General features: G+C 35.3%; 2 long non-coding RNA genes across 2 annotated transcripts in view; one reads left to right on the top strand and one right to left on the bottom strand.

Annotated features, from left to right (window-relative positions):
* Nucleotides 1-385: 385 nt before the first annotated feature.
* LOC119865133 lies at nt 386-17,479 on the bottom strand. Its single transcript, XR_005376012.1, has 3 exons — nt 17,371-17,479; nt 13,931-14,109; nt 386-468 (listed from the first exon to the last, which is right to left on the bottom strand). It is a non-coding gene; the product is annotated as an uncharacterized LOC119865133 (long non-coding RNA).
* LOC111091736 overlaps nt 4,069-22,349 on the top strand; it is a 77,786-nt gene continuing 59,505 nt past the window's right edge. The window contains exons 1-2 of the long non-coding RNA XR_005376011.1: nt 4,069-4,133; nt 11,602-11,642. This is a non-coding gene — a long non-coding RNA (uncharacterized LOC111091736). The remainder of the gene's footprint in view (nt 4,134-11,601; nt 11,643-22,349) is intronic.

A 22,349-nucleotide genomic window follows, 5' to 3' on the forward strand; every position in this document is an offset into this window, starting at 1 on the left:
TATATACCACACATGGATATAAGAATTAAGTGAGATATTATTTATGCATGGAGTAATGCCTATTTCTTGGTAAGTGCTTAAATATGTATTAGTAGACATAATTTTATATATTAATTTATATATTTCTGTTCATTAAATAAAACACATTTTAGAATATTGAAAAGCATATGGGGAAAGCTGCTGCTGGTGATCTTTTTGAACTACTACTAGAGACTTTCATGCTTTGTATTACATACTCTTGTGATGATTATTAACAAACTATGAGTTTTTAATCAGAAAGAAATGTAAATAAAACGCCCACACAATAAAAACACATTTAGTAGGAAACTGAGCAACCAATCTGAGCAGAAAATTCAAAAACAAAGGCCAAACCCAGAGGTTACACACCTACATGTAGGAAAAGTCCGTTGAAGTAGCACAAGAGAACTGAGAACAGTGGCTGGCCTGTGGCAGGTATTCAGTAGTGAACTGTAAATGAAAAATGAATGAAACACAAACCCAAAACTTAGTACAGTTTTGTCTATAAAACTGTCAATAATTCCAATGGCATTATGTGTTCATTTTCATTTGGAAGCTAAATTGCAATATATATTATGCATTTTAATATATTCATATACTTCTTCCAGTAATTTCATTTCTGCTAATCTATTTGGAAGATATATTATTAAAGAAAAATTATACCATTTCACAAACTTTCATTTATTTTTACCATGATTTCTACAATAAAACTGGGCAAACTAAACTATTAAAAGGAATTAAATAGGAGTTTATAAAAATTGCAGTATAAACAAAAAGTCATCAGTAACATCCCAATTGCATTTTTTATTACATTCAACTGCTTCAATGCAATAAGATGAATTAAAAGAAAAAGCTGGCATTATTTTGTTTATCAATTTTTCATAAGCACAGTTATTACCAAAACAGACTGAAGCAGGAACCAGTCATTGCTCTCAGGTCCACATAAGTGGCAGTCCCAGACTGGGTTGGCCTGACCACAGGAAAATGAAAGTCCTGGCGATGCACTGATATTTCAAAATAACTCTGTTATTGGCCTTTGGTACTTAAGCAGACAATCTCAGTGTTGCATGGTCTGGGGATGATGTTTAGTAAAACTGAATCAAAGATAAAACTGTCAAGCAGAGAAGAAGATGTTGGTTTTCAGTAATACATTCTAAAATATTTTTGGAAAAATTAGAGAATTGGAATATTGAGCATTTTTTTCTTCTGTTTCCCTGTTTCTCATAGGTTGCTTTGTTATTTTGATTTTTGTAAAACAGTTATCTGAGGATAAAAAATATAAAGTTCATAAACAGAACTTAGTTTTTAAAAATGCAATTTTTCTGTTGCATAAAAACGGCAAAGCTGATCACAGAGCAAAAAATATTTTTAAAATAAAATTATAGCAGGGGGATATCTGGTTGGCTGATGAAACATGAATTTAAATTTACTTATGAAAGTATATCATTAAGTACATTCAAATATATATATTTATAGGATAATATATTTATATATATTTTATATATACCATTACATATTATTCATGATATATATATACTGAAAGATGCTAATAATCAAATTACTAATAAATAATAACCGTCCAAGCATAAATGCAGCTACTAGTCAAAGTAATTTCCTTCCTTTTTTCTGAGTCTCAAAGTGTATTTTTGAATTTGAAGTTTCATGATTTTTTGGCAATATGCAAAGTAATACATCCATGATTTTTAAAAGATCAGAAAAAAGTCAGCAATTAAAAAAGGTGTTCTGGATGTTTAATCATTGCAAACAATGAAAATTTCCTTTGAAAATTTTGTTTCTTTTGGTTTTGTTATTGCTAGAAAGTTATAATTCCTTATCAGAGTCAAAATCACCTGATATATTATCTTCAGTAGGTTTCTTAACTCTCTGTGGTTTGGGCCCCAAATTTCAAAATTTCATGTTAAATGTACATTGCATTTCTCTTGTTCATCAGGAGAAGAAACTGTATATATGGTAATAGTTGCATAGCACCTAACGCTTAGGTGATTGTCAGAAATAAATGCTATAAAGAACTATTCCTGTGCTTATGTTATCTGAAAGCCTCAGCAAATGCTAGTACTCAGTGTGGCCTATGGGATTAACTGAGCTAACATATGTAAAGCACCATGTATAATGCACAGTACAGGATGAATGAAGGAGTAGTTTTATTATCATTATTATTAAGAAAGATTTAAAAATCAGAACTATATTAATGTGATGCTACATTGTGTTTTAATCTCCATTTAGTGAAAGGGCAGAACAAGTGTAAATAACATTTTCAGACTCATCTTAATGTTTGGGATACTTTTTTATTCTTTACAAGTAATGTAATTATGACCTACCTAATCTCATACACATAATGCCAGAAAAGAGTTTAGGCCCTCCAGCTAGTGTCATTGGTGGCCAAGATTAGTCTTGACATTGTCACAGTCACACCTATTTAAATACGTAAACATAGAAAGTCTCCATATTGAGCAAAACATGGAATTTTAGAACTGGAATAAATAAGAGTTTCCTGCTCTTAGCCCAAGTTTTGCAGTCTGAGGGAATTTAAAGAACTTGCCAAAGTCAAACAGAATTTTTCTAAGATAAGAAGGAGTTTGGTATTTTAGTCAATAATGAAAAAACTTGTAAATTTTAGCCCAAAACTTCTAGAAATATGGTTAATGTTAGAAAAATTTTAGAGATGAGATGGAGCAACTGGAAGAAAGGTCTTTGTTAAAAATATCTGACTTGTGATAGAGAATTCAATGGGAAGATTAAAAAAAAAAAAGGTAGCACTGCAGGTATCTGGTGAACACTTTATGGTCTATTTAATTTAAATACTTAGTTCAATTTGGTATTTGCATAATTGACTTTTACTAAACTATGCTATATTTAATCTCTCTGTAGGCTTTACTAAACATATATTTTTCATTCTATAGAAGTCACTGAATTTACAATTTTCCAAAATATCTAAAACTTAATGAGCTGTAATTATTATGTCACTTACTGAGATGCTTAAAAATGTATTTAAACTTGTGCAGAGGACTAACTTTATTATTTTTCCACTTTCAGTCATATGAGAATTTTAAAAGAGCTAACATTTATTTATTGCTAACTCTGTGCCAGAGAGTAGATTAAGCATATTTGGGCCTTGTATTATTTAGTCACCTACAATCTTATAAGTTTGGTATTAGGTGTTTGTTTATCTGTAAAGTGTTAAGAAAGCAATGCCCCCAGAATCATAGAGCTACCACTGGATGTAGAATTGAGTCTAAGTATTTTTCTGACACCTAACAACTTCATTATACTCCTATTCGTTATAGTATTCATAAATTTATGTGCAATGTCTATATTTTCTGTAATATTGAATATAAATTCAGGACTTAAAATTCTAGTGTACTTACATGATTATATTTTTCTATTCAAAATTTGGAATTATATAAACTGACCAGGGATAAAGACATATGAGCTCAAAAGGACCTAATTTATAAATGTTCAGGTACACATCACAGCCACCATATTGGTTTTGTCCTTTAAGTGGACTAGAATTCAACTATAATGTTGTGGCATAATCAATTTGGTCACGCACAAAGAACTAAATAGTGCACAAGTAGTCCATTGTTTCTAGTATTCTTCTCTTTCACTTTACAGAAGACCAATATGAGTCTAATAACAGAAAATAAAGTCAGAATGGAAATATTTCTTTCTTTTTCTACCTTTCTTTCTTCAACAAAGCATATATATGATATTGGAGCTTTTAGTAACATCATCACTTCTTTCCTTGAGGCATTGTCTTATTTCCCATCTGCACATTTTCATATACAGAATATAGGGAGATCCAATAACAAAATTTAACAAATCACTTTTCTATCATATATGATTATTTGTGTATCATAAATTCTTTATTGTTTAGGGTACAGAAAATAAACATTCTATATGTTCACTTCTTATCTCAAAATAATGTATCTAAAGTTTATATTGCTAAGCTCACATGAAACACCAACATGAGAAAAAAATGTTCCCCAAACAAATGGTTACACATTGAGGTTCTTTTTGATTTCTTAACTAGGAAAGATCTTTTCAAGATATTCCTGAAATTAATCAAGCCAGTCAACATTTGGAGAAAGTGCCAGGTGGGTAAAACTTTTTCTCTGTATTTGTATTGCCCTATTTGGAGACCCGTTTGCAAAAGTTTCTACACCACTAAGAGATAAGCTATAATGTTTCTTTGTTGATATACGTCCAAGTTAATAAATGGTTCTACCCTGCAAGAGTGCAAAGGAGAGAATTTTTGAGTAAGAGTCATTTGAAGATCAGTTTGCCCTACCCTATTGCCTTAGGAAAGTTATGCATTTTGAGCTATCTTTTTGAAGTATTAACTTGCACCTAGTCTCCCTTCTGTTCATAAATTATGTCAATTGGCAGAATTCAACCAAAAGAACTTGCAATTCCCCTGAATCCTAGAGGTTATGGTGAGAAAAAATAAAGCTGTTTAAACTCATTTTCAACTTTACAGGTATAAAGCATTTTCAGATATTACTATCTATTATTGGCTTCTTTCAACACAACTTTTATCCAAAAGCAGGCAATACCCAAAGGTCTACTAAATCACTTCCCGTTAAGTTTAGCAAATGTTTGACATTTTTAAAGATATGCTTTGCTAAACTTGAAGACACGTTTTAATAGCACATTCTAGACCTATGGAGACTATGAGGTATGTGGGATGCTAATGTAAATCGTACTCGGCAGCCTCTTTTTTTTTTTTAGAAATAGAAGTATATGTTTGGGTAAAATATGTGTGCAACAAAGCATATTATTTTTAAAACGCTCCCATGTAAACTAGATATTTGATCAATGTTATGTCGCATGCTTATTACTAGGCAAATTAGCAAAATGTACCCTGTTAATCTGAAAAAAAACAAAAACAAAAAAACTTGATCTTAAATAAGGTAGCCAGTTGTCTCAGAGTGAGAGTAACTTGGCAAAATTCTAGCAAACCATAAATATCTCTTTGCCTTCTAAATTTTCTTTTTTTTTCTTTTTTTCTTTTTTGCCTTCTAAATTTTTGATTGTCTAGGGAGTGAATCTTTATGTTGAATAGTTATAAAGTTTCCAATTAGTGTCCGATAGCAGCTCTATCTTATAAGCAAGCAGTGTGCCATAGAATTCACATCCATGAGTCTTGCTAGGAGTGGAAGTCATTAAGAATGCAGAGACCAGAGACCAAGTAAGACCAAGTAGGTGGAGATGGAATCAGAGGACTTCAAGTTTCATTCACAGATACCATGGTCTAAAGGAAACAGTGGCAAGAAATTTAAAATGGTTAATGCTTTGGCTCATGGCTCAGTGTTTTGAATTTTTTTAATAGGTGTTTTGTTTTATCTTGTTTTTCACTGTGTCTGAGGCAAATGACTTTGTTTCTTGAAAATATTTTGTGTTTTTGTTTGTTTGTTTAAATAATGCAGGTCATTGCCTAACATAATATATAGCAAAGTCTTGGATTTGGTGCTTTGGAAAAACAAAACATCGGTTCCTCCATGACCCCTGAATTGGCAAGCCATGGAAATAATCTAAATCAACATGATCATGAGACATGATGGATTCAAGGAAACAGTAGTCCAGGGATTTAAGAAATGTGGACAATACTCTTTCTGCCTAGTTAAAGTAATCCATGTCCTATATTGATTTTTGTGTGAATTTGTAATTAAGTAAAGTTAGAGTGAGGGGACAGAAGCCCAGCAGCCATAGAAGACATCATGGCCTGCTTGGGCAGGGGAGCAGTTCACAGTCCTGCCCAACTGCGGAGCCTAGTGTTTAGTCTCACCTATTGGGACATGTGACCACATATGCCCAACAGCATCAGGGCATATTCTATGACCCACTCAGGCAAGGAGCCAAGGAAACAGCCTTGCCCAACAGTTGAATATAACCTCTGGCCCCACATAAAACACGAGCCTGAAGAGTGACCCTGAGCAACTGATGGAGCCCATCCAATAAACCCACCCAGAGGCAGTCCTGAGCCTACAGCCCTGTCTAGTTGCTGAAGAGCCTGTGATGTCTCCAGCCAGGGACCCAATCCAATCGTGGAGCATAGCCTATGGCCTCACCTGATCCGGAAGACTGGGCAGCCAGTTAGTCCAAATGTGAAGCACAGTCTCCAGCCACACACAGTGGGGGGTAAAGCAGGGGACCATGTCTAATCATAGAGCCCTGCCAACAACCATGCCCAACAGCATAGCTCAGCTATGGCTGATTCACTTGCAAAGCCCAAATTCACAATTTCAGGACATAGCCTGAGACCACACTTGTTTTCAGAGCAAGGTCTAAGACTCTGCCCTGCTGTAAAGCCTGATCTATGCCCCTACCTGAACACAAAGTCTAGCTAGCAGCACAATCTAGTTGGGAATCACACCCTGAGACTCCACCTAATTGGAAGCAATTGCAGACCACGCCCCACAGGCCTGCCCAGTAGTAGATTCCAACCATTGGTACCATGCTGTAGGGAAATACAGCCTGTGACTCTTTATGACCAGAAGTTATTTCATGGGACACCTCGGTGACTCAGTGGTTGAGTGTCACCTTTGGCCCAGGGTCCTGGGATCAAGTCCCACATCAGACTCTCTGCAAGAAGCCGGCTACTCCCTCTGCCTGTGTCTCTGCTTCTCTCTCTGTGTCTCTCATGAATAAATAAATACAATCTTTATTTTTAAAAACTGTTATTTCAAAGCCCAGGTACTGGCTCCACTTGACTAGAGAACACAGCCAGAAGCCTCTCCCAGCTGTGGAGCCCAGCCTGTGGCACCTCCCAACTTTAGAGCACAAGTATCAGCCTTCCCAACGAGAGATACCATACCAATAGCAAATCTCACCTGCCCACAGACACTACTGGCTGACCTGTCCAGTACCCCAAGATGAGCTGACCAGTGAAAGTCTTTTCCTGCCAAAGTGAACTTATATAAAGTCTGGAAGAGAAGACTACATAACTCGATGCACAGATAGCAACACAAGTATACATGGATTACGGACAATTGGGTTAAAACATGACACCACCAAAGGAAACTTACAAAACTCTAACACTGGAGTCAAAAGAATTAGAGATCCATGAACTGTCAGCCAGAGAATTCAGATTAATCCTCTTAAAGCAGTTCAGTGAATTACAAAATCACATGGACAACTAAACGAACTTAGGAAGAAAACACATATGAGCAAAACAACAAGCTCAACACAAACAGGGAAAAAAAAGCTGGAGATACTACATTTTCTGATTTCAAACTATACTACAAAGCTAGAGTGATCAAAACAGTACTAACATATAAACTGACACAAAGATTAACGAAACTGAACTGAGAATTGAGAAACAAACCCACACATAGATGGGCAGCTAATATCTGACAAGGGAGCCATGAATATTAAATGAGGGAGAGGTAATCTTTTTCATAAATGGCTTTGCAAAACTGCATCATCATATGTGAAAGAATAAAACGACACCTATCTTTAACCACTCACAAAAATTATCTCAAAGCAAATCGAAGTTTAAAGGTAAGACTTGAAACCATAAAACTAAATCAAACATAAGGGAAAATCTCCTTGATGTTGTCACAACAATGATCTTTTTAGATATGACGTCTAAAGCACAAACAACAGAAGCAAAAATAAACAACTAGAACCATATCAAAGAGAATCAATGAAATGAAAAACAACCCATATAATGGTAGAAAATATTTGCAAATCATCTATCTGATAAGGGATTATCATCTAAAATATAGAAGGAACTCATACAACTTAATAGCACTAAACAAATGTTCCAATTTTTAAAATGGTCAGAGGACCTGGATGGACATTTTTCCAAAGACATATACAGGTTGCCAACAGGTACATGACAATGTTCTCAACATCTCTAATCCTCAGGGAGATATAAACTAGAACCACAATGAGATATCACCTCACACCTTTCTACAGTGGCTATTATCAAAAAGCTAATAAATAACAAGTGGTGGTAAGAATGTGGAGAAAAGGAAACCCTTGTGCACTGTTGGTGGGAATGTAAACTTGTGCAGTCACTGTGGAGAACAATGTGGAGGTTCTTCAAAAAATTAAAAATAGAACTATGATATGTTCCAGCAATCCTACTTCTAGGTATATATCCAAAATGAAATCACTCTTTTTAAAGAGATATCTGCACTCCTGTGATGCAGCGTTATTTAGAATAGCTAAGCTATGAAAATAACCTAAGTATCCATCATGGATGGATGGATAAAGAAAATATGGAATGTGCATGTGTGTGTGTGTGTATACACATACATACATATACACCCTTCTAAATGCAAACACACAGTGGGATATAATTCAGCCATAAAAAAAGGAGACCCTGACACTTGTGGCAACATGGATGAAACTAGAGAGCATTAGGCTAAGTGAAGTATGTCATAAAGACAAGTATTTTATTCGATGCTCCTTACATGTGGAATCTTAAAACCTGAACTCATTGAAACAGGGATTTATTGGTGGTTGTCAGGGATACGGAGGTGAGGGAAATGGGTGAAGGTAGTCAAGGAATACAAACTTTCTATTCTATTTTAGATTATTTCTGGGGATCCAATGTACAACATTGTGAGTGTAGTTAAAATATTGTATTCTTAAAAATTGCAGAGTGTAAATCTGAAAAGCTCTCACCACCAAAAAAAAAAAAAAAAAAAAAACATTACCTATGTGAGGTGATGGATGAGTTAACTAACCTCATTGTGGTAATCGTCTTACAAAATATACTTGTATTAAATCATCACATTGTACACCTTAAATATTACGTGTCAAGTATATCTCAATAATCCTGGAAAACAATGAAAAAGATCAGTACAGATGTGACAGAGGAGTTAAATTTATTTGGCAAAAATTAAAGTGACTGCAATTAATGAAGAGTTAAAATATACTTAGAACAATAGAAAAATAGTTTCTGCAAAGAAAAAGAGGATATAAAGAAAATATAAAGGGAAATTTTAGAACTGAAAATTGCAATTATTGATATAAAAACAAATCAATGAGTTCAAGAGCTGCACAGAGGAAATAATCTGTGAATGGTAATATAGAACAATAAAAATTACCCAATCTAAACAATAGGGAAAATAAGCTGAAAAAAAAATATAACATAGCTTCAGGAACCTGTGAAAATGTAACAAAAGATCTAACACTCATGCAACTAGACTCTTAGAGAGGAAAAAGACTTTTCCAACAATGCCCAAGCTATGTAAACATTTTTTACATTTGTCTCCAAGATATACTCTTATTTACTCACCTCCTTGATAATATGATACTATCTCTGTTTCCCAGAGATCACTCTAAATTCCATGTTCCCTTTCTTCCTTTCTTCCTTTCTTTCTTTCTTTCTTTCTTTTCTTTCTTTCTTTCTTTCTTTCTTTCTTTCTTTCTTTCTTTCTTTCTTTCTTTCTTTCTTTCTTTCTTTCTTTCTTTCTTTCTTTCTTTCTTTCTTCTTTCCTTTCTTCCTTCCTTCCTTCCTTCCTTCCTTCCTTCCTTCCTTCCTTCCTTCCTTCCTTCCTTCCTTCCTTCCTCCTTCCTTCCCTCCCTTCCTTCCTTCTTTTCTACCGCCCTTCCTCCTTCCCTTCCTCTTCTCCTCTCTTTCCCCCTCCATCCTCTCCCAACCCTCCTTTTTCCTCTCCTCACCTTACCTCTCCTGGCTTCTGTTCTCTTTTCCCTACAAGTCCCACATCCCTTTACTACTCTTTCTCTTTAGTAACCACTCTAAAGACCTTCCCCAAGAAGTCTTTTATTTGGGGATGCAAGGAGGGACAAAATAAGCAATCATGAAAATTAGTTTAAGAAACTGTACCTAGGGGCACCTGGATGACTCAGTTAAGTGTCCAACTCTTTTTTTTTTTTTAGATTTTATTTATTTATTCATGAGATACACACAGAGAGAGAGAGGCAGAGATATAGGCAGAGGGAGAAGCAGGCTCCATGCAGGGAGCCTGATGTGGGACTTGATCCTGGGACTCCAGGATCATGCCCCGGGCCAAAGGCAGGCACTAAACTGCTGAGCCACCCAGGGAACCCAAGCATCCAACTCTTGATTTTGGCTCAGGTCATGATCTCAGGGCAGTGAGATTGAGCCCCTCATCAAGCTCTGTACTGGGTGTAGAGCTTGCTTAAGATTCTCTCTCTTCTCCTCTCCCTCTGTCCCTCCCTCTCTCCCTTGCACTCTCTCTTAGAAAGAGAAAGAAGAAGAAAGAAAGAAAGAAAGAAAGAAAGAAAGAAAGAAAGAAAGAAAGAAAGAAAGAAAAAAGAAAGAAAGAAAGAAAGAAAGAAAGAAAGAAAGAAAGAAAGAAAGAAAGAAAGAAAGAAAGAAAGAAAGAAAACTGTATTCAAAAGACTTTCAAAACTGTATCAATTACCATCTGGCTTGGCTGAACCAAACATAAAGGCCAAATGATAGCAGTTTATTCTTTGTTCACATAAAAGGAGTCTGGATGTAGGCAGAACAGGGTCAGTGTGGCAGCTCTGAGTTATCAAAACGCCAGGCTTCTCCTTTTGTTTTACTCTCTATCATAGGTTTCTAGCTTTAGGATTACTTGATCCTTTATTCCTCTGATCCCATAGGGGTGTTAGTGATCCAGTCATCTTGTCTGAATCCCAGGCAACTGGAGGAAAGGGTTAAAGGTAAAGGAAAGATGTGCTAGAGGACTGTTTTCATTTTCAGAAGTCTCCTAAAAGCCCCACCCCAAAATTTTCCTTCCCGACTAGCTAGAAGTCACCTTACTATACTTACTACTATACTTAGCAGTCAAGATTAGGATGCAAAGATGTAGTCTTTTAGCTGGGAGTGCAAGAGGGAGATGGAAAGAAGAATACATTCCGATAGGCCATAGCCAGTCTTTGCCGTAGGCAGTTTGAAAAGTGTTTTAGAACACAAAACACATTAAGGAGGGCACACAATGAATTGATCACTGGGCGTTATACTATATGTTGGCAAATTAAATTTAAATAATTTTTTTTAAAAAAAGAACACAAAACACTGAATAAAAATTGAATTGTGTCCCAAGAGCATATTTAAGTACATATTATTATGTTTATTTAAAGGGATTAGATTTGAGGCATCAATATTAAATCATGCCTAATATAGATATAGATGGTTCATATAGAAATACTTAACAATATGTGAATATAAATGGTTAATATGCATACATATATCTTTTTTTTCATCTGAGAGGGGTTAAAAGCAATGATACTCTAGTAGAAATGACCATACCGAGTGCTTTGTGATTTCCAGTTATATTTCTACCTTTGACTCTGATGGTCAACAATTATCTGACCTTGTGAATATAGATTACACAAGATTATTGGATAATTTTAATATTAAATATTAATTGCCATGCAATAAAAGTGTTACAGTGAAGTGACTGTGGTATCAAAACAAAGTTGGCTTCAATGATTTTAGTGGAAGCATAATAAAGTTATCATAGGGCAATGAACCGTCTGTCAGATATAACTCACAAGTCATTAGTTGGTCTGGGTGCCCTCTTTTTAGGACAGAGTTGACAACACTGATAAATTATAATTTATTTGCCTCCCACACTTCTTTTTTTCCCTCAGATTTTGACTGTTCTCCTCAGAAAACAATATTACTTCAGAAGGTAAGCATAAAAAATAGTAATTATATTTTATATAGATAAATCATAATCATTTTATTTTATGATTTTATCCTGGAAAATATTTAGAAGTAAATTTTCATCATAAATCCACAGAAACCTATTTTATTTATTTATTTTATTCCAGTATAACATACAGTGTTAACTTAGTGTCAGATGTACAATATAGTGATTTCAACAATTCTATACATTGCTCTGTGCTCCTCAGGTAAATCTATTCTTATTCCCCTTCACCTTGTTCACTCATCTCCCCTACCCATTTCCCCTCTGGTAACCCTCTCTTCTCAGATTATAACTAAGAGCCTGTTTTTTTATTTGTCTCTTTTTTTCCCTGTTTCATTTCTTAAATTCCTTTTATGAGTAAAATCATATGGTATTTGTCTTTCTCTGACTGACACAGATGCTTAATTTAATGTAATCATTTGCGACAAATGGAGAAAGCCACGTGCAACAGAAAAGATAGGGCTGATTTGAGCTTAGATATAATGTTACCCTTTAAAATTGTTATAAATTGGGGATCCCTGGGTGGTGCAGCGGTTTAGCGCCTGCCTTTGGCCCAGGGCGCGATCCTGGAGACCCGGGATCGAATCCCATGTTGGGCTCCTGGTGCATGGAGCCTGCTTCTCGCTCTGCCTATGTGTCTCTGCCTCTCTCTCTCTCTCTCTCTCTGTGACTATCATAAATAAATAAAAATTAAAAAATAAAATAAAATTGTTATAAAATATTATGCAATTAGTAATTACATGCTATCTAAAATATAGAATATTAATTGGATGAATGTTATGTAACTGATAAAAGATTTGTGTACCTGTTTACATCATGTTTATCATAATCACCAACAATATACCAGAAGAAACAATTTTAACAATTAACTTTAGGTAGTTGAAATTTTGTGGCTTGTGTTACTTCGATTTTCTATATAACTTGTCAATACTTTCAATTTAATTATTTAATGAAAAATTTCAGTAACTATAGGGCTTTATTTTATATTAGGTTTTATATTTGTCATTAAAAAAAAACTAAATTCTAACAACTCATATATATGTTATATGTTTCTTAACCTAAAGACAAATTTAATTCTTGTATATGGATTTCCACTGTATGTTAACTAAATTAGGTGAACTTATTCTATGAAAAATGAGTTTATAAATTAAAAGAAAGAATTGGCAATTTATTTTGATTAGAATTTTGCTCTTTAGATTCTTATAATATTTAAAGTCATCAAAATATGTGAATTCATACAAACAAGTCAACCAAATAAAATATTTTAACATTTACTTCTTTGGTAGGATTTGATGGTATAGGAATCAGACCTTATTTTTTTTTTAAACTTGCATTACAAATGATGAAAAGTATAATGGTATGTTCTAACACTACTGCGGTGGTTAAAGAGAAAAGAAAAGGTAGTTAATGATACAGTTTCAACATTTTTTGTTCTAAAAGCTCTATTCAAACCCCTGTGGGGAACAACAAAGCATGGTGTATACACTGGCATTTGAGAATATTTTCTGTATCCGTATAGCTGGTGTTTGCAGAAAATGGCATTGTTCAAAAAAATTATCTTCAGTATAAAATATTGTAAATAGTAATTTTATGCTGTTGCCAAAGCGTCAAAAACTGTTGATACAATTAGTTATCACATTCAATTACTTCAGTCCATTATTTATGAAAGCAACCTACTGTATACACACATACTATTTCATAAATAATCTTAGTGACAATTACTTAACCAAACAACCCCACAGTTACACAATAAGGTAATTTGCTAATATATATATATATATATATATATATATATATATATATAGAGAGAGAGAGAGAGAGAGAAGTAAAGAGAAAAGAGTAGAAAACAATGATGAGATCATTATTCAAAATAATGGAGTGACAGAAGCTTTGGCAGAAAATAGTATTACCAATGCAATTATGGTTTTCAACATTTTAATGGTGTATAGATTTTTAAATTTAGTTAGAATCTATTAATAGCCCCATTAGATTAGTTAAAATTTATGAAATATTGAGGATATGAAAATGTATTTCTTGCATTAGTGTATATTTTCTATCATAATTGCCATAAATGCTAATTCTATACTCAGGATGATTTTAAAAATTCCTAGAAAAAACAAGACTAGAACTAGAGTGAAGAAGGTACAACGCTAATTACCAACTGAGAAAATAATAACTCTAAAAATGAAGTAATGATAGCGACCTAAAGAAGAGAAATTAAGAAAAGAGAAGGAAGTCCACACAGATTTGGTAGATTTCCAATAGGCTACCTGTTATGCATCTCCACTCAAGGGTAGTCAATGTATCCATTCCTCAAATCCAGCCTTGTCATTAATAGAATGAAATAGAAGTGCCAGTGCTTGAGTTATAAGCCCAGAGTGAAAGTGGCCTTACAGCTTCTATTCTTGTTCTCCTGGAACACAGCAACCATGTGATCAAGCAAGGAAGCCTGTGAAATGCAAAGAAATTATGAAGGGCTGATGTAGTCTCTCCCTGTTGAGTCCATCACAAACCTGCCAATCAGCTGACTGCCAAAGCATGAGGGGGCCCAGCTGAGCAAACAGGTGAACGAACTATTCACTTGGGTCCAACACAAACTGCCATACTACAACATTGGGATTAAGTAAATGCTGTTTCTTTAAAGCCACTACATTTTGAGATTTTTTTTATTTTTGTTGTGCAGCAAATACTGACAAAAAAATAGGTGTCATAATTAGGATGCTACCATAAGAAAAACCTAAAATATGTGGAATTGGCTTTGGGGCTGAGCTATTATTGGCAGATGCTAGAAAAGCAGCACAAAAACTATTAGAAAAATAGTGAACAATCATTTAGTGGAGCCTAAAACTGTGGTGAGAAAATTGCTATAGCAGGTAGAAAAAAACCTGTTGACCCTGATATTTTTAATTGATGTTGGCAAATAATAAACAATTTGTGTTCACTGCATTTGAACACAAATGGTCTAGGTCTATAAAATGGTGCAGCAAGAAGCTCCAGATTCTTGCTTTTCCACAGTAACACTGAAAAATAACATTGAAAAACAGACAGAAACTGTCAGAACCAACTTTGTCAGAATCACAGAAACAGTCACAGGCTTACAGCAATGAAGTGGACACCGAATCAATAAAAAGCAATCTGAAAATGGTAGGGAAGTTTTTTGGTATTTTTGTTTATCCTTTCCCCCCTCTGTCCCTGGCTCCCAGTGGTCTTGAAGATCACACTCCACATTCCCAGTGTGGAACCCTGGAACCTGGTTTTAGAGGGATTAAGGACAGATATTATTTGCAAATTTTTGTGTTCTTCTATTCTAAACTTTCTGGGGGCTACCCAAAGGATTGATACAAGGTGCTCATCTCTGATATGCCTAACTCAGAACTAGTTCTTCACAGAGAAGAATTGGGGTGCTGCCTGAAAATATGATAGGTAAACAAAATCTTAGAGCTCTCTGAAGCAAAAGAATACATTTAAGATATACATACAGAAGTTTACCTAAAGCCTGAGAGAAAAATCTATCTGGGGAAGTAGTTTCTTTGGGAAATTAGGATATTTAAAGATGCCTCTTATACTACAGAATTTAAAATGCCATGTGCATGCCCAGGAAAGGACACATGCTAAGAAAGACCTGAGAAGGTTATTTGTGACCTGGGAAGACCCTACAAGGAATGCTAAATGTAGTGCTCCTGAGAAACAATGGCATTAGGGTGAGGAATTAAATTTTCATTAGCATGAAAGGCTAAATTTATAGAAAAAAATTCTAGTAAAGTGTATTTTAAAATTCTGAATTATAAAAATGTAAGAGCATATCTTACATCTAGTAATGTGTATCTTTCAAATGAAAAAATGTGGAATATGTCTGGGGCCCCAAAACAAGGAGAAAGAGAAAATCTGAAAATGTATGAGAGAGCTAAGGAACTCCTACTTCTCAAGATGGGTCTTACTAGATCTTTGTACCCTAACATATGGCCTATAAATACCCGATATAAAAGATAAGAGTTAAAGGCTGTGAATAAAGCAAATAGTGGGAGATTAGATGAAAGACACCACAAAGGAAGACCCCTCAAAATGTAGAGGGAGCCTTAGAACAATCTCAAATGATTACTGGGGGCCTGGGAATTTCATGGAGGCTGGACTGATTGGGACCTCCTGGCTGAACAAATTTACCACATTCAGCTATGAAAAATCAGACCGGAAACAATGAAAAGTGAAAAACTTATCACTGATGGAAGACAGTGATGTGATGATACTTGGAGTCTCAAACCCGTACATCTTTGAAGTAAACAAAAAATAATGAATATCTCATAGTGTCCCTATACAAAGTTCTGTGGAACATGAGTTCCAAAACAAAATTTATAAAACACAAAAGGGAATCAGCTTTTATGAGCAAAATTCAGCAGAAAAAAAAAAGACTGAAGAGGAGTTTCACAAAGGCTTCATGTATTGGAATTACCAGCTGTAACAAAAAAGCATAATTAAAGGAACAAATTAAAAGAACAAAAGAAATTAAGGGACCAAAATTAAAGGAACAAAAGGAGCACAATTAAAAGAACAAAAGGAGCAAAAAAATATATCAAACACTAACAGGTATATTATTTGAATATATTTAATAAATAAAACCGAAAATCTCAAGTCAAAAACTAAATAATGCTCCAAATAGGAAAAGATAAAGAGTAAAAACTGTATACAAAATAAATATACTAAACACACATGAAGAGAGATTAAGCAAACTAAAATTCAAAGTTAAGTAAAAATAAGCAGATTAAAAAGAGATGGGAAACATGAAAACTGCTGAAATATCCAAAAATGAAGTTCTAGTTGCAGAACCAGAATGAAAGAATGAGGAAGAGGATAATGGGTAGGCAAGGGGAAATGTAGAAGTGACATACATAAAAATACTGCAAGATTGATGAACAACACAAATCATCTTAATTAGAAAATACAATACAGGAAAGAGATACGAGTTGGGGGAGAAATGCATCTGAAACCTTGGACAAAGTTGCAGATAAACAAAGAGAAAGAGGAGGACACCAGAGCATCAAAGAAAACAATGTAGATGACCGCACATGGGATAATAATTAGACTGGCAAAGGACTTCTCAAAAGAAAATAGAACCCAGAAGACTTTGAAATAATATGTTCAAAATGGTGGGGAAAAAGTCAATATAAAACTGTATACGCAGTGAAACTATTTTTTGTTTTTGAAGAATAACACTGATTAATGATGTTTTCAAATAAGCACATATTGAGAGTAAACTTGCAATGACAGAAAAATATTCATTTCAGGAAGAATGGAAAAAATGCAGAAAGGAAGGTCAGAGAAGCTGAAGAAACATTAACTGCCTAAAACAAAAAATAAGTGCTTGCAATTTATTGCATAAAATAATTAATAGAAAATAAGAACACATGAGTTGAAAGAGAATGACTGGTGTTAGAGTTTGAGAAGTAAACTCGTACTTCGTTAAATACGTACATTGTTATTTCCATTGTAAAATGAAAGAATAGAAATGAGATTCATCGGTCAAGACCCCCTTTTATCGACTGTACAGTGGCATTCTATAAGGCTAATCTCCCCACTGAGAAACATACAGCTGTTGGATAGAATCATGAAACAACAAACAGAATTTTAGAGTCATTGCAGCCTAAAAAGCCACACAGGATTTGAGTGACCAGATTCTAAAGAAAAAGCAGCACACTGAGGTAATGCCAGTATTTACCTTAACCTTCTCACTTGGAGATGGTGCCAAGTTTTGGCACACGAATAAACCTGAACTTCTTACTGGTACTGGTGCTTCTCTTGTCAGACATTGTTTATGGCTTTTGAGCATGATGTCACTCTGGACCTTTCTTCGACCATAATTATCTATGGAGCTTTAGTATTTTAATTATTATATACATTCCAATATGTTCCCTTTTGTGTGACCTTTAATCCCATAAATGCCTACTACCACAGAATTTCCAGCACTTTGCCCTTCCTTAGTGCGGGGACTCATGTTTTCTCTATGTTTCATGGAACCATCATAGAAGCAAGTGTGGATTATCCTCTCATTTACCTCACTTTCAAGTGAAAAAGGAATGCTTGTTTTTGTCAGGGAGTGATAGCCTTATTTGGCAGATTCAGAATTCAAGAATTTGGGGATGTGAACTTAGATATCTCCATCCATATGTCAGAGTCCTGTTCTTTCCGAACCAAAGCTCTGACTTTGGTGCAGTATATCTGTTTTGATTAGGATTTAAACTTTTTGGAGCTCAGCTTTCGATGAATAACTATTTGCTCTGACCCTCAGTTTTCTCTGCCTTACTCCTGAAGACAGGCTCCTTGTGTGCTGTCAGTGAGACAATTTGGCTTTCACAGCAGGCACTCAATTGCCAGTTAATCTCTCTCAGATTTGCATTATCTTTCCCTAGTGTGTGAATCTAGTTTAGCAGTAGCCTTCTACATCCATTGTCTGTGTTTATTTTTTCCCTTACTGTATGACAATATTACTGCAAGGTTAGAATGTAGTTTAAAATGGCAACTATGCATTCTATTACAGTTTGTGTGAGTCAGGAACTCAGGTATGGCAGCTGAATCTTCCACTTAAAATATTCTGAGGTTGCAGTCAAATATAGGCTGGGCTGCAGTCTCATCTGAAGGTTTGATTAGGGTAGGAGCTATTTTCCTGTTTGCATGGTTGTTAGCAGCTTTCATGTCCTTATAGATGTAGTACTGAGAGCTTCGTTTCAGATATTTGTACTGTCTCATGGCTAGAAGGTGCCCTCAGGTCCTAGAGATCATCAGCAGGCTCTGCCATATGAAGTGCTTCAGTATACCACTTCCTTCTTCATGGCAAAAAGAGAGAGAGAGAGAGAGAGAGAGAGAGAGAGAAAGCACCAGCCAGATGGGAGCTATAATCTTATGTAACATAGTCATTTTGTTATGTACATGTTGTCATGTATATATTATCACCTTTGCCATGTTCTATACTGATTAGAAGCAAGTGACAGGTCCTACTTACACTCAGGGGGAGGAGATAACACAAAAGCATGAATAATAGGATGCAAAAATAAATGATGGCACTCTACGAGTCTGTCCACCACAGGAGGGAAACTCTCTAATTCATAATTTCCAAATACCTTATACATTGTACCAACTTGTACATTGCCTTCCACCAGTATACCAAAATGTTCCAATTTATCATATTTAAAGTTTTATTGCTACCTTCTCTTAGTGTTTGTCCATGTCATCAACACCAGTGATGGGGTCTTGTTGCTAGTCAAAGATTGGGTGATTCCATTCCAAAGCACCATCTTATTGCCTGTGTTCTTGGACAACTCCTGGCACCACCTGGTAGCTTTTCTGGGAAACTGATACAGAAATTAAAGTAAAGGATGTTTTTTAATGTGAGACCTCAGGACTAACACACACGGAAGAAAGGAGAAAGAAACCAGATTGGGCAGAGGAAGAGGTAAAGTTGGGCTGCAGTCCATGCAGGCTTTGCTCACTGCACATCACAGCTGAAGCTAAAATAGCCCATCAGAGATTTTCCATCTTCCACTAGAAAGACTACTGTCGCAGACTAACCTTATCCAATTATTGCATGCAAGTGTACCCGGGACGGTATGAGTTATGGCAACACAACTTCTTGAAGCTGACTTATTCCCTATAAAGTCTGAAAGCTGAAGCTGTTTTCTAAAAGCACTGCCAGCAGCAGGAGAAACAGTTTCTTACTTGAGGGAAATCTTGAGTGGTTGGTTCATTTTTTAGTCTAAAACCACTTCCCACTTCCCCTTTAGAACAAAGAAACTCATTCTACCATCTACTGGATGTACTGACTTCTGACAGCTCTACAGCTGAGTCTCTTCCCCAGGGAATTTCTCTAGTCTGAAGGAACTGGCCTTGCCCAAGTGTATGCCTGGGAGCAGCCTTGCCAAATATCCCATTAATGTTGGGTGAGGGCAGGAAAGGATGGTCCAATGTCTCAACTGAGGCAACTCTGAAGATCCTTCTAGTTCCAGATTTTTCTGTGGGATTGTGTGAGGCCTCTGATGCCTCACAGAGTCCAACTGGTCTCTCTGTCCATTCTCTCATAGATATTATTCCCAAGAGAACATTACCAGACAGACAAACAACCCTACATACATATCTCAGTGTCTGTTCCAGGGAACCTGACCTAAAACACTTGGCTTCTGATAACTTCCCAATTTTCTGTGATTTTTCAGAGATTATAAGCAGTGGTTTTGATACTACCAGTGATTTTAATACTCAGAACTTTTTCATTTTTCACAGCATCAACATTTTCTGGCATTCCTTCCTTCTGACTGGCAGTCTGATCCCTCTTTTTCTCTCCTCATGATTCTTCCTTACTTGACTAATTGCCAATTTTGACATATCCCTGGATTCCATCCTCAACTCTCTTTTTTTCTTCGATCCCTCTCTCTCTCTCTTTATGTATACTTTTCAGTTCCTGTGCATCCTAACATCCTCTCTGCATCCACACCCCTATATCCAACTGTTTATTGACAATCCTACTTAGATGTCTAATAGACATATTAAACTCAGCATACTCAAAACATAACATATGGCCTCCTCAACACTGTTGTGCTTCAATAAAACTGTTTAATTGACAATATTCTCCATCTCAGTAAATGGTATCACTATGTCTCCAGTCTCTCACACCCAAATCAATGATGTTATCATGACTCTTCTTCTTTCCTTCATTCTCTACATAAAATATATCAGGAAGTATTGTAAGCCCTATCTGTGAAATGTGACCTAATTGTATCGATTCTTACAATAATCATCATCATCTTTATTCTGGAAGTCTGGCTAAAGATTCTAATTGTGCTTCATCTATTCATTCATTCCACTGAGAATCTCTTTGATATAACTGAGATAATTTGATATTTTTTAAATGATAAATGGTATCTTTCACTCTCATGCCGACCTTTCAATTCTCCATCACCTTTGAATAAAATTCACATTTCTTATCACAGTTTACATGGTCTAAATTATCTATACAATTTGCCTCACCAACCTCATCTCCCTTCCTTCCAGGCTAACTGTGTTTCAGCATCTCTGGCCTTTTTCATATTCCATAAAAATGCAAGTTCATATTCAACTTGGAGCCTGTGCAAAGACTGATAACAGAATCTCGGTGTCCATCCTTCCCTTCCTCCTTTCTGTAACATAACCACCTGAATTGTGGCTGTAACGGGCTTGGCAGCTGCAGACTATATTCTCCATCTCTTTATTGAATTGTGACCAAATTCAGGCCAATGTAATGTGAACAGAGGTAATATATATCACTTTCATGTCATCCTCATAAAGATTGCTGTCCTGTGCTCTTATTCTTTATACTTGCCATGAAACGGTGAAGGCTGGAGCAATCTTGGGAGCTGGAGGATGACAGAACCACCCAGGAAGGCCTGAACCACAAATCTAGAAGTTTTTTTTTTACAAGAATAACAAACTTCTATCTTCTTTAAGTCACTGTAGGAGGAGTTTGTTTGCCTAGAATGCTGTTTCCCTGAAGTCGCACAACTCTACACTTTTTATCACTTATATCTGTGATGGAATATCCTCTTAAGTGAGGCCTCTGTTCCTCCACTGTTCTCAGAAGCTCTTTGTCCATTTACACTAATTGAAATGACCTGGTTGTTCTGTTTGATTTTTGTTTTGCAAAGGCAAAGAGAGAAAGAAATATCATCTGCCTTATTTACCCCTGTTAACCTAGCAGCCACAGATCCAGAGTGCATGCTCGTTAATTTTTTTTAATGTGGTTAGACAGTTAACTGTCTTTTACTGATTTTCCTAACAAAGTATTAATTCCTAATAAGGTATGTAGTAATTCAAGCAGTGAGTTATGTTATTCTTTGCTTAATAGCCAAGCACTGATACAGGATTTCTGGATAATTATCTGAAGTAGGATTATACTTTGTTCGTCACATATATTCCTAGAAATCTTTAAATATAGGAGAGTTAATAAAGTATTTGGAAAACAGTCAAAAATACATTTTGTGTAATTTATTATTTTTAAAAAATGGCCAACATATTTTTATAGTGTATGTTGCAATTATTTACTTGTATACATTTTAAAATGTACTCAATCTTCTGCATAGAGATGGAAAAATATTGCTGGGAATAATTTCGCTGTGAGGAAATGTCCTAACTTCAATGCAGGGCCTATTTTTTTTCTGGATCTTTATAAGGAAGTTCTTTATTCTGTCAGAGGAAGCAGAATAAAATGTTCTCCTATTTACCATCATACACAAAAAATAATCTGCCTACCAGAGAACATTGATAATGGCAAGTGGAATATAGCCAGAAAACCAAACATGAATGCCAGTGTTCAGATAGAGAAATGAATGAAAAGCTACAGCACTCCAGGGTCATTTCTATTCTCTAATAAATTGTTCAGTACATATTTTTCCCAAGGATAATGGCAAAAAAGAAATCCTCCTTTAGAAATCGATGTTACCGGAATGATGCCTTGAGCAAGGACATGAGCAATGACAAATTCTCCGACCATAGATTTGTAAAAATAATTCTGGAAAATGAATCATTATTCGTTTACATATCCTATGTTAAAAGGAAACCATCAGAAACTAAATGGAGACTATATACAAGAAAAGAACAGAAACTAAGACTTATCAATGGTTTCTTAGTGGAGACATGTCTGACTTGAACTGTACAATTTCTATATATTTGTAAAGA

This window comes from Canis lupus, chromosome 22 (assembly GCF_011100685.1).
Source record: "Canis lupus familiaris isolate Mischka breed German Shepherd chromosome 22, alternate assembly UU_Cfam_GSD_1.0, whole genome shotgun sequence".
In the NCBI taxonomy this organism is placed as follows: domain Eukaryota; kingdom Metazoa; phylum Chordata; class Mammalia; order Carnivora; family Canidae; genus Canis; species Canis lupus.